The following is a 12,369-nucleotide window of genomic DNA, read 5'->3' as shown; positions in this document are numbered from 1 at the left end:
CAGGACGAGCCAAGTCTGAGAATCTAAGCACAAAATCAGGGGAATTTACCATTCTGCAACTACAGTACAATTTTCCTAAATAGTGGGTTAGGAAATCAGCATTATATGTCTCCCAACAGCAGGACGTGGACAGAGTACAGGATTTGACCCTCTGGCATAACTAAATTTGTGGAATAGTCACATGCTTTTCTTTATACTGTATTTGGTGGAATTAGAAGAGAAAAATAATATTCATCTTAGGGAAACCTTGGTAACTGCAGATTTGCTGGCAACCTTATTTCCTCTCTCTTTCTTGGAAGAAACCAAACGAAAAAGCAGCTGTACAAATTAGCTCTGACCAGCAGGCCCGGGACCAAAACAAAACAAAGCGGGGGGTGGGGGTGGGGGCAAAAGCCCCAAACAAATCAGGCTAAATATTTAAATCAGAATGGAAAATATATCCAATTCTCCGCCAACTGGAGCTCTTGAAACACAAACCTCCACTTGATTATCAGCAAAATTCTCTTTTCAGGTCAAGAGCAAGTTGGGGAATAAATTTTGAAACCCCTTCATCTGCATTCCCATATTTTCTGATGGCCCGGTCTTATGGCAGTGAAATCCTTTTTTCGTGCTTTTTGAAGTCAGAGCAGTCCCATAGTAAAAGATGCACTTACTAGATCACCAGTCAACAGACACTGTTCTAGGCACTGCATGGATGTGGAGGAAGGCAAAACAAGGGGGAGATGTGGTACCTCCCAGACAGGAGCACTACATCCCCAACGTCACATAAGAGGAAGGACAAGAGGACAAGTATATGGTGTGAGGGAACTATGCTTTCTAGAATAGAATTTTTAAGAGAAAGTCTGGGGTGATTGGTTGAAAATGGTTGGTGACAAATTGTGGTGGCAATGTAGCATTTTAAGGAGGTGAGTGGCAGGTAGAACGCACACTGGGGAAGTCTTCTTTTCACCCCTCTATCTACATAGGGTTAGATGTTTTCCTCTGACCTCCACTAATCCCTTGGACCCAATCCTAGTGGTTTTCATACTTTCCTGTAGTTTTTCTCTTTTCTTCTATTTCTTCCCTTCAAGCTGAGTTCCCTGAGAGAAGCGCTTTTGTCTGGTTGTTTGCCTGTATCTTTAATAAGTGAACAAAGGCTTTAGCATGTGGTTGATAACGTTCAGGAAATGTGGGTTACTGGGACAGAACACAACATACTAATAGAACTTTAGATAGCTGGGAAGACCTCTTCGCGAAAGAAGTCAAGCAGAGGGAACCAGTTAGGAGGGTGTTTCCTAGTGTGGGTAGAAGGAACTACAAGAGGAGAGGACTGGGATGTAGAAGACAAAATAAACAAACAAACAAAAACCCGGGCTTGGTTAATACTGCTGATCCGACGAAATAAAGCCAAATGTCCCTAGGCCTGAGGGAGGTTCCCTGTGATACAGTGCAGTGGGTCCTACATACCACAGTAGAGTCGAGCAGCCCCCACTTCCACTTCGTGGACCAGTTGGTCATGGCACCAGCTGTCTGTGGGGATTCTAGTCCTTCTGTCCTCTTCATGTCTAGAGGTAAAGGGGATGACTAGACCACTGTTGACCGGCCTTTGCCCAGCTGTCTTTTGCTGGCTGTGCTGAGTCCCCAGAGATCTGGAGCTGACCAGTAAGACTCAGCTCAGGAGGGATGATCTGCCATAGCCCCCTTAATCCTATCCTCTCCATCCAGCTCCCACCACCTGGAGGTGTCACACAAAGATGCTCCAAACAAAGGCAAACCCAAGCCCAAGAAACAAGAGACTCCCTTTTTTCCCCTCCATGCTTATTTTGTTCCACCTTCAGTCTTTCTGCTTCCCCAGGCCCGGGGGGCGGGGGGGGGGGGTAAGGGTGGGGAGTGGTGAGAGAAAAACCACGGAACTTTTGAAAATCCCATTTTCCAACAGCTAAATCAGATTCATTCTGTGTCTCCAGCACAGACTGCATTCGTCTGGGTAATGTAAACACTGTGAGGCCACAGCTGTCTGCCAGCTGCAATGTTGAAGCCCATTTCAGGGGGCATGAAAAAACCTGTCTGTAACCATCACAGATGAGAAGTGTTAGCTAATGAATGGGCCCTGCTGAGACCAGAGCCCAGCTGAGTTATTTCAGTCTTGGGCCTTAGCAGAGAGTTTTATTGGGTAACACATTTCAAATGCTCCAGTCACTCTTTAGACCCTAGATTGGAGCTCATTGCTCAATCTCCCCCACCCTGCCTCCCTCAAAAAAAAAAAAAAACCTAATTTACTCCAGGGACATTCCTGGTGGCAGCTCAAGAATCTTGGCATTTAGAGTGCTGGGGGATTGGTTAAGGAGGGTACAGTGGGGGCTTAGAAATGCCATGGGTCTCCTTAGGATCCCTGCCGTAGAATAAAGGACAGCTCTTTCCAGAAGCCAGGCTGTATGTAGTTTCTAGTTGGGCTGGTCAGCATGAAGAAACCAACTTGGAGCTGGACATCAAGATTTTAACTGAGCCTAAACTGATAGGGCTTTATTTTTCACTTGGTTAAAGATTTTGTGTGTGTATAGTGTGTGGATGTGTGCTATATATGTGTGCCCTTGTGTGTTTGTATGTGTGTGTGTGTGTGTGTGTGTGTGTGTGTATCAGAGGGCAATCTCTGGTGACAGTCTTCATTAAGACAGGGTCTTTGGTTGGTTGGTTGGTTGTTGTTGTTGTTGTTGTTGTTGGCTACTGTATATCTGTATCTGCCAGGCTAGCTGGCCCCAAAGTGTCCGTGAACATTTCTATGTCTACCTGAGTCATCTTTCCAGCTCTGAAGCTGATAGTTTTTGCTGCCTCCCCCAACTCTGTTCTGCTTATTCCTCTTCTCCCTCTGTAGGTTCAGGTCAAACAGAAGGATAGCAAAGCCAGATACCACCAGGGAGAAGGAGATGAGAGCTATGGACCAAACATTTTGCTAGATATCTTCCTAGAGTATAACCCAGATCTTTCAGAATGCCCTAGCATATCAGTGGGCAACTGATGATCAGCCCTGTATGTGAGAGGAACTGAGAAGAGAATTAAGGGCTAATACAAGCCAGTGGTTTTGTGGTGGTAAAATAAAACTTACATAAAGTTTACTACTTTAACAATTTTCAAATGCACAGTTTAGTGGTATTCAGTACAAGTAGTACATTGTTGTATCAGCATAACCTCTGCCTAGTTCAAGGACATTTTTATGACCCCAAAGACTCCCACATGCTTTAAACAGTCATTCCTCACCCCCTCTCCCAACAACTATTGGAAACAGATAATGTGCTTTCTAGCTAGAAAGTCACTTATTCTAGATCTCTCATATAAGTGGAATTGTGTTGTATTTGGTCTGTGCTATAAAGTCAGCCATTTTGAGAGCCTATTGTGTGCTAGTAGCCATCAGATCCAACGTAAGGAATGAACTGTGGATGCACATCGGCTGTGACTGCCATGTCTGCGGTAGTACTTAACTCATGCTGGGGATTTATTTGCACCATCCTCTTTTGTCTTCATAACAACTCTAAAGTAGGAAATAGTAATGTGTGTAGTTAAAAGATCAGTTGTCCAAGGCCTAAAGATATTGAACAAGTAGACCCAGTTTGCACTAGCAATTAAGATTCCAACTTGAATCCTCCTATTATTTATCATCTATTTAGTCCTACTTAGTTTACTTAGAAACTATATAAATAGTATATACTTCCTTTGTGTTATATGCTATCTGATCCATCTTGAAAGTCACTTATTCTAGATCCCACCCCCACTGCTACATAAATCCCTACTGTGACAATACACATACAGAAGAATAATCTCAGTAGGCTCTTGTAAGATTCCCATGTGTTGTCGAAGATAAGATCCTAGCATAAAGGTTGCCTCGTGATAGTGTAGTCCAGTGGTAGAGGGATCTGCTTGGCATCATCTCCAGCACTTCGAAGAGGGTGGGATCAAGATCATATGTCTAGCCTGAGTGCCCTAGTGTTCACATGCCCTTGGGCACACCCCGAGTTTTCATCCATCCCCAGAGAGCGAATACAAACCTTCTTTCTCTCTTACTCATGAGAGCATATGGGAGTAGTAGTGAGAAGTGTTTGTGCCAAAATCTTTGAATCCACTCAAATTTTTGTTGCTGTTTATTTGTTTGTTTGATGATACAGGCTTTCTCAGTGCAGCCCTGGCTGTCCTGGAACTAGCTCTGTAGACCAGGCTGGCCTCAGACTCACCTGCCTTTGCCTCCCAAGTGCTGGGAATAAAGGTGTGTGCTACTACCACCCAGAACAAATTTCTTTTTTGAGTAGGTGATATGCATGTTTTAATTTGGTTAGTAGGAACAAATAGTGGCTGGTTAGCAGATACCACCAGCAGATACCACCAGTGTGTCCTGACATCAAAGATGAGCCTCTGATCCAGACACATCTGGAGGTTCTGGAGAGGAGGTCTTACTCAGCTCATTTGGTTCCAGTGTGCAGGTAAACACTCAGATAAGACAAGTCTTTCCTATCAACTAAAGAGCTTATCTTGGCAAACAAGGTCCAGAATGGGCTTTGAGAGGCAGCCTCAAATACTTGTGCATACCTCATGCCTAGACTGTTTTTGATAGTTGTTTGTTTTTGTTTCGAGATAAGGTCTAGTTACATAGTCCAGACTGGCCTTAAACTCAAATTTTTCCTACCTCAGCCCCCAAAGTCCTGGAGTCATGAGTGTGTACCACAGGCCTAGCTCATACCTAGGCTTTAAAATGATGACTGGCCACATCTTACAGGGATTCTCATGTTCCAAGTGCCTGCCCAAGACACAAGACCAGCAGCAGACCTTGAGAAAAGAGTAAAGGAAAATGTTCCACTGTTTCATAGACTCCAAGATGTGTGTTTAAAAGATCCAGAAATGGGGGGCAGCATTTGGGAAAGTTCAATGGAACTAAAAGAGACAAATATTGATACTCAACAGTCAGGTCTATTATAATAAGAAGAATGGCACAGCCTGAATTCAAATAAGCAGAACAGATGTGCCTCATATGTTATGAGTTGAAAATCTTTCCTTCATGTGGGATCAGTTAAAAATCAAGCTTGGGACTTAGTGTATGTTTAATATAAAAACTCTCAATAAAAAGACCCTAGAGACAAAATCCAAGCAAGGGCATGCTACAATCACCAGAGCAAATAATCAACCAGTCAGCGTTTGCCTGTGAGACATCAAGGCAGGCAAATGTGTAAGGATGCCAATTACTGAGAGTGGAGGTGGTGATGGAGAAAAATGTTCTTTGCCATCAAAGCTGACCGGAGCGCAGCACAGAGACTTTTTCTGACATAAGTGAGATTTAGAACTTGGAGCTGAGCTGAGGTCCTGGGTGGTGGTGATGGGGAACACCACTTCTATTTATTTACTTACTATTTTATTTTTATTTTATTATTTTATATTATTGGAGACAGCGTCTCCCTATATAGATATCCCTGGCTCATCTGGAACTTGCTAGATAGAACAGACTGACCTTAAACTCATGGCAATTCTCCTGCCTCTGCTTCTGTGACTCCAAGTCCATTGTTTCTTATGGCAGTTAATACAGAAGAGAAGAGTTTTCAAAAGATGTGAGCTCTGAGAAATACATGAACCTATCTCACAGACCAGTTCACTGAAATTTTAATCAGCCCATTGGATGCACTAGGGCAGGTATGAAGAAAGAACATCAGGCAGAATGTCTGCATGCAGGACCTTAGGAATTTATTTTATTTATTCTTTTACACCAGAGAAGGGCCTAGCCTGAGAACTGGCCAGAACCAGACCAAACCAGGATCGCACACACTCTTATTTTGCTGATGCAACAACAAACTGGCATATACATTCACATCACAGCAGCAGCCCTTTTGTTTTAAAGGATCCATGGAATAAAAGAACTACCTGATCCAAAAGAAGAGAAACACAAAGCAGGCAGCCCCACAGAGAAGTCTTGATGAAGTCTGGGAAGGGCTGAGGATGCTGTGAAGCTGTCTAACAAGGCCAGACAAGACAGATTAAAGCAAAATAGTTAGAGCAGACAGAAGGCATGGAAAGGATGCCATATGATCAAAGTGCTTAGAGAGACTCCTTAAAGGTCATGGCCCCAGGGGATGTAGACACTTCAACTACATTTTGGATGCAAAAGAGAAGGACAGGTCTTGTAATGCAAATTAGGAAGAAACAGACAAAAAGGGGTAAGATTAGTGTTCATAGATGGTACTAAATATGCAGTAAACATGTAAAAAATACAAAACTCTCCTTCCAAAGGGCATTATAAAGTTACAAAGAATTTCCAATAAATTGATTTCTAGACTATCAACAGTAATAATAATAATGTTAATAGCAGCTATCATTTCTTCAGTTCTTTCTGTGTGTCAGGCACTGTGCTGAGTGAGTTCTATACATTGTTTTTGTTTTTGTTTTTCCCATCTCATCCTTCCGTCCTTAGTTTTTCTTCCTATGGTAGTGACAAAGGCACAACACCTTCTTTTCGGAGGAGGAAACAGGCTCAGGAAGATTGAGTCATTTGTCCTAAGAGAAATAGTAACCAATCAAGCTCCTCCACACATCCAGATTTCCTTTCATTCTTAAACACACTCCCTTAGCCTGCCTGCCTCCATTGGTGTGGCAACTTAGTTAGCACACTTCCTCCAAAAGAAGCGAGACTTGATGAAGGTAAGATTTTACAGTGCTCTTTCTGGTTGGAGGAAAGGTGAACGGGAAAATAGATGCCCTGTAACCAAGGAGCCCATTTGGAGGCTGAATCCATGAAAGGAATGAAAAGGAAAGATTCTGAGAAATACCTGCAAAGAAGAAATGACAGGCAGCAAAAAGGGTATGATATCTTACCATGTCTGGCTTGGCCTTCATCATTTACAATGCAGAGAACTTCCCAAAACAACACAAATAGATCTTGCACTTTGTGTATCTGCTAAGAATCCCATTCTAGGGTTGCACCATTTTACCAATACTGTTTTGGTGAGCACCTGAGATGCACATCTTGGGGTTGTGAGGTGATACGTATGTAGGACCAAGCCCCAGAAGTGACATATCTAGGCTGAAACCTAACTTAAGGATGGGAAATGTAACTTAACTAGTAGAGTACTTGCCTACCATGCAGGAAGCCCTGGGTTAAATGTCCAGATTGTATAAAATCATGCATGCTAGCACTCAAACGCTGGAAGCAGGAAGTCAGAATTTCAAAGTCATTCTCTTCTATACAGTGGGCTTGAGGCCAACCTTGGCTACCTGCTTCTAGGACCCAGTCCTAGAGAAAGAGGGAGGAAGCTTTCTGTCTTTGTTTTTGGTTTTTTTCAAAACAGGAAAACAGGGTGTCTCTGTGTAGTCCTGGCTGTCCTGGAAGTCACTCTGGCCAGGCTGGCCTAGAACTCACAGAGATTTGCCTGCTTCTGCTGGGACTAAAGGTATGGGCTAGCATCACTCAGCTTCAAAATGTTTTAAATACTAGTAAACTTTAGTGGGGGGGGCTTCATAATGGATTTTTTTTTAATTGAGGATAGGGAAAACCCTCTTTGGTAATATGAAGGAATAGTAGAAATAGCTGGGTTTATCACCATTCCGAAACGTAATCTAAAAGCAGGAGGCCCTTCCTATCTTCCTTCCCACCACATGCCAGTTTCGTTGAAACTAATGACAAGAAGAGAGAACAGAAGGTGTGGTAACCCTTTGGGAGCCGTTCTCAATTGCTGGCGATCTGCTACCTCATCCCTCTTCATTACTTCATTTTAGGGCAAAGGACCTCTGCTGACATTCTGAGCAGCTGGATGGCTATGGCTGTCATTTAATAGTGCAGACAGCTTTTTGAGGGGTTCCTGAAGGAAAGCTGACAAACTGAAATTAGGGCAATTTTCAGCTATAACAGCAACTTGGCTTTCTTTGTTGTTGAGAAGGCTGCCAATATTGTTTAGGCAGGGAATCCAACTAACTTTTTAAATAATAGCCCCCAAAGAGAAGGGAAGATTTGAGTATTAAATATAATAATGTGGCCCTCCAAGTGATGATACCTCAGAATGTTGCAGTTAAAGCCACTCCTTGGCATATCCTTAACAGCGATGGCCTCTACCCAGTAAAGCTTTCTGGTGCTGATGCCTAGATCATGGGCATCATGAACCAAATGAGAAGGGAGGACCAGGAGTGACTGAGGTTGGAGACAGTTGGGATCAACTGCCTATCCCAGACGGGATACAGAAGGGTCAAACACAAAAAGCTTTTGGAGACCGAACCTACAAGTAGAAACAATAGGCTGGCTTTAAATTTCCAAAGAATGGTACTAGCATCTTACTCTCTCACGTAACAAATATTTATGGAGAATCTCCTGTGTGACAGGCACTGTGGTAGGAACAAGCCGTACAGTATTGAATAAAAAAAAAAGCATTCCTGTGCAGTAAGCCTCATAGGAGAGCTGACTGGAAAGCAATCACACAAATACGCACTGTCATCTGCTGGGGATTGGTTCCACAATGCCCCCATGATTACATGTTGAAATCTCTTGTATAAAATGTTATAGTTATTGTATATAACCTTCACATCATCTGGGTACTTTACATAATCTCCAGATTATTTATGATGCCTAATTCACTGTAAATTGCATATGAATAGTTGTTGTATTATATTATTTAGGCAGTGAGGAGCAGGGGTGGGGTGGCTGGACATGTTCAGCACAGATGCAACTTTTTAGAAAACACTTGCAATCTTCAGTTGTCTGAAGCCATAGATGCAGAACCCATGGATGTGGACAGCTGGCTTTAATTACTAAAGGCAGAGAGGCCTATGAGTTAAACAAAAAGGAGGAGGAGGAGGAGAAAGAAGAAGAAGAAGAAGAGGAAGAGGAAGAGGAAGAGGAAGAGGAAGAGGAGGAGGAGGAGGAGGAGGAGGAGGAGGAGGAAGAAGGAAGGACAAGGAGGAGAAAGAGAAAGAAAGAATGAATGAAAGGAAGGAGGGAAGAAAGGAAAGATAGATGGAAGGAAGGAAGGATAGGTCTTGCAGAAAGAACATTAATAGGTAGGGCCTGAGCTGGAGGCTCAGGATAGATGAATTTTGGATGACAAGAAGGGGATTGTTCATTCCAGCATCTAAGACTAAGGAGAATATGGATGTGAACTGTCTGGGAGCATGGCTGTTGAAGCTACAGGTCAAGCAGGAAGGAGGTTCTACCTTTTTACTGGCAAACCAAAGTGTTCTGGGCTTTGTGGTTCCTCAGAGGCCACGGTCCCAAGTCGGTTCCAGAAGTCAACTTGGCTGTTTCCCAGAGAGGATTCATGGTGAACGCCTGCTTGTAGCTTCAGCCAGTTGGCTAAGATTAGCTTCCAACAAACTCAGAAAGCCTACAGCCTCAGAGACTCTTGTTCCTCTGTGATTCCTACTCCCACTCATAGCATTGTATTTGCGAGGGATGCTTGCCTGCTGAGAGCCGGCCCTGCATTGCTTAAGTTATCAGTTGAGGCAGCACCCAACTTCGGGAAAAATACAGGCAACAGTGGAGACCAAGAGCAAGAACAGGAGCCAAGGAAGCAGCCGCTGCCAACAACTTCCGTTTTTGTTTTTGTTTTTTCCTTTCTTTCCCACGTAGCTGCCCATGGAGCCCCTGTGACTGTTCATGGCAATCTGTTTGTTAACAATTAACAAAGGAGGGAGCCCTCTTGGCAATTTTTTTTCACCCAGAGGCCCCAGATTTCTCCCTGTGAAACTGCCAAATATGCAACCTTGGGTGGATATTTGGCTGAATCGCTTTGAAGGGTTTGTCAGTGCCTAAAATGGAAATTGTTAGAAAGCAGAGGAGGGTGGTTGCCAGCAACCATGAAATGGTAATGAGCAAATCATTTATTTTTGCAGTGAAATGTCATCCCCTAACACTACAAAAGCAGATTTTTTTTTTTTTTGAGCTTAGAAGTACTGACTACCTAGAAAATTCTTCCAAGGCAATCCAGTGTATCATACCCCCACCCACAAATACCTCTATCTTTCTCTCACCTTGGTCTTGTCTCCTAAACTAGACTGCTCCCATGGTTTGGGAACTTAGCTGCAACCCCAGATGAATTAAAAGGCTGGCTGGTTATGAAAGGTAGTCAGACTTCAACCATCCTATAAAGCAAAGAGGAAGTTCATTTCCTTCTAAGAGGATATGTGGTTGACTTTCTTTCAACATGGGAAAGTTGGTAGGCAGTGATAGACTCAGCCCCAAAATACAGCATGGCTGTTTAAATGATACATTCAAGTCCTCCTATCATTTTGGCTGAGTGCTATGGCACTTAATAAGGTTTTCTGCATGTATCAGCTCACTGAGCAGGCATATCAGGCAGGCTCTTCAATTGGGTACCTTTTAGTTTTGTACTCTGGCACTTTTGTTTGGCACTTAGAAGGAAGAGACTGGAAAATACATTCGGGTTGACACTAGAGAGTGAATGATCTGCTAGTTTTCTTTGAAAACAGCCATTAAGCTACTGTGCCTTCAGGCCAGTTCTTGGAAGGCTTTAACTTAAACAAAGCCCCGGATCTGTCTTTTAGCTTTTCCATATTGCCTTCTATATTGGGATTAGTGAAAAATTATACTGCTATCAATTTTATTTTAAAGTAATATTTTATGAGCCTTTGGCTTGAAAGTATTTCAATGACATCTGCATGCTCAAAATTAAAAAGGAAGACGGCTCTCCTCAGCTTTCATCAAGTAAGCTTTCGATCACAGTCATCAGGCCAATTTTTTCTGTCCTGCCTTTAAATGGAGGTGGCTTTCCCCAATCATTTGTGTGGTTGGGTGTGATCCATTAGGTAAGCTGTCCTGCTGTGAAAACCAAACCAAACCAAACCCAAGCCTAAGAGGCCTGGAGAGATGACTCAGAGAGTAAGAGCACTGACTGTTCTTCCAGAGGACCTGAGTTCAATTCCCAGTACCCATATGGTGCCTAACTCCAGTTCCAGAGGATCCAATATGCTCCTCTGGCTTTTGAGGGCACAGCATACATATGGTACACAGATGCACAGACAAGTTGGTTTGCTCTGTCACTACATTTGAAAGCCCATGTATGTTTCTGCCTCTCTCTTATGTATGACCTCAGGAACAGCCTACTGGAAAGTGCGGCTCTTATACAGGGAAGTCTTTCTCCCAGATTCCCTTGTAAGTAAGGTTAACTTGTGAGGGAATTACCAAGTATCCAACCCTATCATTTCCCTCCCTTTCCCCATCTTTCAAGGGCCCTCTCAACCCACAGTCTCTGATACAGTAGCTGTAGCGATGACTCCATGTAGAGAACAAACAATTGGAGCAACTGGAGGCCAGGGCACCCTTCCCCCAGAAAAGGACCCCTTAAAGCCATCTCACAGCTGAAATGATTGTCTTCTGGCCTTTACTTCATGAGTGTCTAAGAATTGAAAGACTGCCACAGGCAGAGTAGAAATTAACTTCTTCCTCTCCTTGCTTTGAGCTAGCTGTAAATTTTCGTTTCCTGCTTTCTTTGGAATACAGAGAAACGATGGAGGCAGATTATTGGCCGGGGTATCCGGTATCTGGTAACTGGACCACTGTCTCAGCTTCAGTTCCCTCATCCATCCTGAGAAGCGCTACACAAGTTATCAATTCTCCCTAAACTCTGACGTTTGACTAATCTAATAGACTTACCATCAAAGAGGGATGTAGCTAAGTTTTCAATAGTTTCTTAGCTCCAGGGAAAGCTATTTTATATAATGTCCTTTTTCTGTGTTTCCCTTTTAATAGGAAAACACGACTCATTCCTGGACCATAAAGTGAACACATTGCAGATCAGCAGGGGGAAGGCTTTTTTTTTTTTCTTCTCTGTGGAAGGGGTCTAGAATACCATAGAAATAAAGGTAGGCACCAGATCTGGACAAGAGAGGCAGGTGGGGCAGAGAACCTCGTCAGTACCATCTTCACTCAAACCAGACCTGCTCAGAGGCAGAGTTAGGTGACAGCACACATCCAGGAGTCAGCTGCTCTAGACCGTGACTCCAGCTCCTCCGTTTACTACCTGTTTCACCTAGAGGAAGTTCATCTACCACCCTATACCCCTCAGTTTCCAAGTCTGTAAAATAGGAAGTAGTCATAGCACAGTAGAGTAGTGGGGTTAAATATCAGAGGAGCGAGTGATGAGCTTACAACATTGTGTGATGTGCATCCAGTAATGTTCCAACAGTGTCTTCTTATTTTGACCCTTGGCCTCCTGTGTCCAGAGATGGACAGCAGAATTTGTAAGGTTACATTACACAGCTCTGTGCCCCTTTTAAGAGTCTCAGTGGCCTTGGACAACTCTGTGGTCGCAGACAGCGTGTGTGTGCTTCTGGAATACGCGAGTTTCCTTTTCCCTGTGAGCTGACATTAAGTCTGTGAGTCACTGCCAGTGACCAAAAGAACAGAAAATTCTCTCA

At 43.4% G+C, this 12,369-nt stretch overlaps 1 protein-coding gene and 1 long non-coding RNA gene across 5 annotated transcripts in view; one reads left to right on the top strand and one right to left on the bottom strand.

The window, feature by feature from the left end:
- The window catches only part of Gm35988, a 103,869-nt gene that overhangs the window by 39,403 nt on the left and 52,097 nt on the right, over positions 1–12,369 (bottom strand). The gene's annotated exons all lie outside the window — the stretch shown is intronic.
- Plac1 (placental specific protein 1) overlaps positions 1–12,369 on the top strand; it is a 170,118-nt gene that overhangs the window by 111,785 nt on the left and 45,964 nt on the right. The gene's annotated exons all lie outside the window — the stretch shown is intronic.

Source organism: Mus musculus, chromosome X (genome assembly GCF_000001635.26).
Source record: "Mus musculus strain C57BL/6J chromosome X, GRCm38.p6 C57BL/6J".
NCBI classification, from domain to species: Eukaryota; Metazoa; Chordata; class Mammalia; order Rodentia; family Muridae; genus Mus; species Mus musculus.
This window is presented reverse-complemented; position numbering and strand designations above follow the sequence as displayed.